Genomic DNA, 7,500 nt, shown 5'->3' with positions numbered 1-7,500 from the left:
GACTGACCTAATAAGAAGAACCAAGGCCTCTCTAGACCCCCAAAAATAGCCAAAGCCTCTTGATCGAATGTACTATAATTCTTTTCTGCTCCTTTTAACGCCTGGTAAGCAAAACAAATAGGTCTCTCTCTGCCTTTATCATCTTGTTGAGAAACTATGCCACCAATAGCTATGCTACTCGCATCTGATGTCACTAAACACGGGCAATCAAATCTAGGATATGCGAGTAATTCATTGCTAGTTAAGGCAGCTTTCAAATGGTTAAAGGCCCTTTCTTCTTCCCCTGCACAATTTATTACTTTTTGTTTCTTTAAAGCATCTAAGGGTCTCGCTATATCTCCAAAACCTCTTAGGAATTTACGGTAATACCCAGCAAGACCTAGGAAGCCAGCTACTTCCTTATAGTTACGTGGCCTGGAGAAATCTCTAATAGCCGCTACTTTACTGGAGCAGGGTTGGATACCTTCTGGGGTTATTATGTGACCTAAAAATTCGACCTGTTTACAGAAAAATTTGCACTTTGACAAATTTATTTTTATACCATTACATCGCAATGCTTCTAAAACGTTACAAATATTATTATTATGTTCTTCGGCTGTTTTCCCTGTAATTATGATATCATCTAAATAAAGAACATTTTGGCCAATTAAGGGCGATAAAACCGCCATCATTACTCCAGAAAAATGACTCGGAGCATTTTTAACACCGAAAGAAAGAAAATTAAACTGAAATATTTGATCGTTAGCTACGAATGCCGTTTTACATTTACTGTCTTCCTGAATGGGTATTTGATAGTATCCAGATTGTAAATCAAAGTTGTAAAATATTTGCTATTCCGTACTTTCACAAGTAATTCTTCGATCTAGGGCAATGGAAATGCATTATCCTTAGTGACTGCTTTCAACTTCCTATAATCAACACACAATCTTACCGAGCCATCCTTTTTCCTAACAGCTACAATTGGAGAAGCCCAGGGGGATTCGCTCTCCTCTATTATCCCTTGTTCCCCTAATTTATTAATTTCCCTTTCTATCTCTCCTTGGCAATGAATGGGTACCCTATAAGGCCTTGACCTGATCGGCTCCGTCTGCCTAGTTCCAATGCTAAAGGGAAATTGATCAATCCTCCAGGGTGGTTCATCTCTAATTGCAATTACATCAGAATGATTATTGACAATGTCACTAACTACAGGCTGATATTCTGATGGACATAATTCTTGTGCTTGCATAATCAAATTCTGAGTGCATTCCTCTGTGCGTGCTGGGGTTGTGGCTCCCAACATCCCATTATAAGTAAATTCACATAACTCTGATTCACACATAAAATCACTTCCTAAAACAACTCTTTTATTTGACAAATTTACTATCGTTATATCAGCTCTGTTCTCTTCAATTTCTGCCAAGCCCTCTAATATCATATGGGCCCAATAGTCATGGGGTTTAACAACTACCTTGGTTCCTTCCACAAGAGGGCGACAGGGGGTCACAGATATGGTCGTAAGGGTCTGGGGAGACAACAATTCTCCTCTTTCAGGTACAGCTGTTACAATACTTAAATGTCTCTCTGAGCTACCACGCGCACTTATTCTCTCAAGACTTTCTATTGGCTAAATGTACCTTCCTGCTTTTACTGTTATTGTATCTTTTCCCCCTAAAAATGTAAATTTGATTACTGGAGATAAAATTAATTCCTAGATTAGTCTTGATTCCTGGAATTCCCAAGGTGGGCAAGACAAAAGAATTATGTGTAAACTTCACAGACACCCCCTTGAATTTGAAGGTTGTTGTATGGTTTGTGTGTAGTTTATTTCCTCCTGGCATGGTCAAGAACAATGGATGCTGCTGGCTGTAGTTGATTTGAGGAATTTTTTTATTTTTAATTAATGAAACACTGGCTCCTGTGTCAATCAGCACTCGAATGGAATTATTTTGCAGGTTGATCCTAACTGCTAACATTCATAGACGGCCATTATGGAATATGGGGCACGGGCCAATGACCTCAGCTTCAATGCTGCTGCCCCCTAGTGCTGTGGGGGTGAGGTAGGGGGTACTGATCGAGGTCCCAGTGCTAGCTCTGTCCCATCTGTCGTCAGTGCTACCTCGGCTACTGCTTGTGATGTCATGCGGGGGGGGGGGGGCCATTAAACTCTCTTGTCTCCCCTTTCCTCTGTTTCCTTTTCCTCGGGTGATAGGCGCGGGGGAGATGTGCGTGCGCCACAGCCCGTGTGCCCTGGGCGCTTTTTGCTGAGCACTCTCGAGATACATGACCGTAGGCCTGGCAAGTGTAACTGCAGGGAGATCTTTATGTGGGGCACTCCACTCGTCGGTGCCCCTCACCCCAACACTGCCAACATCTACTTTACTGACTGCGTTCACCTCTACCCCCCTTTGGGAATTGACTGCCTCTCATGGCTGCCAACGTCCCGGAATCAGGCCCGTTATTCTCAGTCGGTTTTCTCTTATGGCAAACTGTCTAAAATGTTTTGTATCGCACTTACTACGTCTGCTAACGAGCAATGGTCATCGAACAAATAACCTCATAAATACAGGTTTACCAATCTGCGAAAATGTTTATGGGCAATTGCCTTTTTATCACCTTCCGGGTGATTGGCACTCTGGGTAGCAAAGGAATCGCAATCCCGAAAAATGCGAGTTGCCAAACTAAGAACAGATTCACCCTCCCATATTTAGGGTTTGTAATTTTCTTTTAGGTCTCCTTTTCTCGCATCAGGCAAGGCATACTTCTCAATTAAACGTCGTTTTATTTCAGTATAACTTCTAAAACAGTAGTGCGGCCAACATATTACCTCCATTGCCGGAGCATCTTTCAGAAATCTAATTACTTGAATAGCTTTTTCTCTTTCCGACCACCCATATGTAGCTACTTCAAAGTGTCTCCAAAAATCTTCAATCGATTGAAACCCTTCGTTAGGCCGTTGATCATCAGAAGGCATAACACTTGCCTGGAGTTCTGGCCACTTTCGAACTACGATTTGCATATCTACACCGGGCTGTGCATGTGTACTTTAACTTATGTGCGTTTGAACTTCTTCCATGTACGTCGGATATGCTGTGGTTGCGCGCCGCTCCTGTTCTCGGTCAACCAACAGTCTGTTCATTAACTGTTGTAAGTTATCTAACTTATTTTCCAATTCTTGCATTCTAATTTCCTGTCTATATTCTTCTTCGGCAACACTATCTCCCACTGCTCTTTTGTTCTCATCTCCTGCAGCAGCAGCATCTGCTATGTTAGTCCTTGTGTATCTAGGCACCTTGAACTTTTATTTTACCAGCTCAAAGAACAATCTTCACTCACAGCATACACAATAAACATATTTTTTTACACCTGACACCAATATGACCGACAAAGACGGAATATGGGTTTTCTTCATTTATTACAAAAGGTTCGCTTCGTAAGTACACTATACACAACTGTCCTCTCAGGTGAGGGACTTGTCAAATCGAGCGCCCATCAGCAACTAAACTCCCTTCACTAGCAAAATGCAATCTTTGCGATATTATACCGAGACAGGTTTTTTGTGGAATACTCATGAATATTGAGTTCATTTACCTTGTCGTACCAGACGTCTACTTACATGAATTAGGACATATATATATATATATATATATATACATATGTATATATATATATATATATATACACGAGTATATATGTGTGTGTTTATACATGTGTAATTATATATATATATATATATATATATACAAATTTACTAATATATATATATATATATACGTACTCAAGTATGAATGCCTATGGATCGTCTTCGCCCATTTCAAAGAAGCTGTTTATAAAACCTTTATCTATCTGAATTTGTCTATCTCTCTTTGTCAAGTGTTACAACATCACCGAATCTAACATTTCTTCATCCTTCTTAATAAAAAGGATATATCATAAATTTTCAAGATGTTAAAGGACCTGGAAATAAGGAGTCCAAGATATGTCATCTAAAATGTGATTTCCATGAGAGGACGAGATCAGGGTCCAAATCTCTTTGGGAAACTTTAGTTGTTTGCTAGTGTAACATAGATATCAAACTTTAATAGGTATTCCTGCAAGTTTTATGTACTGAATATTTTTATATTTCGTGTAAATAGATATACGGAATGACGTTTGTACGTGTATATGCGCACATGAATGCAAGCGTATTGTGTATGTTTACGTATAACTAGTAACCCGTTTCACTAAGGTATAAATACTCTCTCTCTCTCTCTCTCTCTCTCTCTCTCTCTCTCTCTCCTCTACTCGAACGAGGGACTTCTGAATACTTACAAGGTACACTGGGTCGAAGTATTGCTGCACAATTTGTGTGAAAGATTTTGGAGCACAGCACGAAGGTCACTGAAATACAAGTCTCTGACCTCCCACATGTTGGTAGGCCTAATGTCAACTGATGCCATAAAAGGACCACAGTAATCTTTCCAATAATGATATATGGTATGCAGTGACATTTCAAAGATGTTTATCCAATATCAATCTGCTAAAATAAGTAATAGTCCTATAATGACTCAATTCATTATCATTACACCCATCATGACCCACTTTAAATTTACAATAACTGACAACTCTAAGATAACAGAAAAATTCTTCTTTCTTGAAGTGGTAACTATTGCAATATCATTATTTAGTGGCTACACTCCAATGGGTAAGGCCAGACTATACTTTAGCTATGGTAATGTATCAACCGTGTGTCACACGATCGTACACAGTAACGACATTTCATTTTGTGTATATATCATGCTTGTATCTTCGCTCTCCCCTCGCACTGACAAGGACCTGAAATAACATGTCTGTTTTTCTCACTGTTAACTGTTAACCGCTGCGGTGTCGGTTTGAACAGGAAATTTCCTGTTGCATTGAGATTTTTGTATATAAAAGCGAGTGTTCCGTAATAAAGTTCCTCAGTTGCTTTCATCCTGCCTTTGAGTCATAACCTTCACTCAGCCCGTCACAGTAAGCAACTCTTCTCGGAGGACACTAAAAATTCTGAACATTGTTCTCTAGCCTTGGGTAATGGGGAGTGCCATAGCCTCTGTACTGTGGTTTTCCTCTGTCTTGGGTAAGAGTTCTCTTGTTAGGAGGTACACAACTGCACACTATTCTATCTGTTTCCTTATTTCCTTTCTTCGATGGACAATGTTCCCTGTTGGAGCCCTTTGGCTTATAGCATCCTGCTTTTTCAGATAATGATGCAGCTTTGCAAATAATAATAATAATAATAATAATAATAATAATAATAATAATAATAATAATAATAATAATAACAAAGTATTTAATAAGTCTTTTGAATTAGTTTATTTAAATTGTGTCAAGTACTTAGTTATTGATCGAACTAAGTCGCAAATGAACGTCAACCAGAGATACAAGTATTACATCTAATGAAACTACATTCCAATAATAGTTGGAAATTCTCTGAGCGGGATACATTACCTGATCATAATTGTTGAATGATACTGGTAAGTCAATTAGTAACTGAACTGAATAAAGCTTTTTCTCCTTTATGAGACTCTAGTCTATTCAAGCCGTCAAAAATGACAGCTAGATGATTAGATAGACATGCACACACACGCACACAATCAACACTTCTCAACCCCTCTCCCTTTCCTAACTACAACCGCAGGTTATCAATTTGTGGAAGAGCTTGGTTTCCGAGTATACCTCTCGGGGTGCCCTCTTTCACTAAGTTATGACTACTCCTTCTCCTGAACGTGACAGGATATCATAGAGGGGTGATGGAGACAACAAGCAATTATGAAGTGTAGTAAAGAGACGATTAATAAATGCCAGAGGAATATCGATAAATCAACAATATTATTCTGTGGGTAAAATATTATACAGTAAAATAAAAAAGGAAACAGTTATAGAAAATAATGCTTCAATAATGCTAATATTTTCATTTTGATAGCATAACCTTAATCTTGCATTTGCCATGTAGGATTTTGATGCAAAACTATTCAGATTAAAAAGTCTTATGAAAAATATATTCAAGGATTAAAACTCACAATATTTTCATTTGTGTAGATGTTTTAGATTTTGCTTTAAGTAATAAATATTGTTAAAAAAGTTTTAATTTATCTTTAGAAAGGAAATCTTCGAAATCAGTCATAACGAAGTCAATTAACCTTTAGAATTCCCTATTCGAAAAGAGGACTGGAAACTTGAGCATAGCAAATGTAAACAATAATGATAAGCTGAAAGCCGATGTAATTAATACCCATAAGTAGTAAACCAAAGCTTTATAAAGTCATTTCACGTCAAAAGCAAGATTTGTTCTTAGAAGTTAAACAATAATGAGTTCACAAGAACTTCCAATTCGGCTCTTACGGGCAATTGATTAATATAAAAACTTCTTGGGGGAAGATTTTTATAATTTAGATTATGTAATTGAGGAAGAGAACGTGACATGGATTATCGCTGTAGCTATTTTACGTTTTAATGTATTTTCCTTTACTCTATTCATATACCAATTATCATAACGAATCTTCGATACTACACTGACATTTACTTTAATACAAACACTACACATACTTTCTGTCCATACCTACATACTTACACACACACACGCACACACACACACACACACACCATATATATATATATATATAAACATACATATATATATATATATATAGTTATATATATATATATATATATACACACACATGTATATATATATATATATGTACATATATATATATAATATATATGGGGGGCGGTGTGGGTGGATGTGTGTGTACGTACAGTATGTATCAGTATTTCTGGAGAAAATACATATCCTGTAATCACCTAAAATTTTACGTCAGAGCATAAATTTATATTTGACTAATGATTCCTCTTACGAACTCGACGACTAAGGGGACAGATGAGAGAGGCAATCACAATTCTTAAAGGAAAAACAATATAGATTAAAACAATCTACGCTTGAAATGAATAGATACACCACTCAATGTGGTGATTTCTTTACTTACAAAATAGCAAATAGCCTACTTGGAATAGACTTCCAGAAGATGTAGTAAACAGTAACACGCGAAATCAGTTCAGGAATAACTTAGACAAGATCATGATAGCTCTCTAAAGGCTTAAATGTTTAAATTCTCTACCCAAGACCAAACAGTCTCCGCAGATGAAATAAAAATTATTTGAGACATCCAAAATCCTTTTAATTCTCTCTTCAGTGAGAGACAAACTTTAAAGCACCTTATGCTGAATGGTATTTCTGTGCCAGAAACAGTATAAGACACTTCCTTTGCCACAAAATGTTCTCAGAATCTTCTTTTTCCGTAAGGATTTGCTCCAGCAGACGATGATTCAATTTCGGTTTTCGGAAAAAAAAAAAAATTCTTATTCTGGTTCAAAATTCATCTTACAGTTTCCTTTTCCTGTTCTATTTTTTATCAAAGTGGAAATCACCTTCTCTCTCTCTCTCTCTCTCTCTCTCTCTCTCTCTCAAGTTGTTTTCTTCTTTTTGTTTTTCGGTTTTCG

Source organism: Palaemon carinicauda, chromosome 29 (assembly GCF_036898095.1).
Source record: "Palaemon carinicauda isolate YSFRI2023 chromosome 29, ASM3689809v2, whole genome shotgun sequence".
Classification (NCBI taxonomy): Eukaryota; Metazoa; Arthropoda; class Malacostraca; order Decapoda; family Palaemonidae; genus Palaemon; species Palaemon carinicauda.
This window is presented reverse-complemented; position numbering follows the sequence as displayed.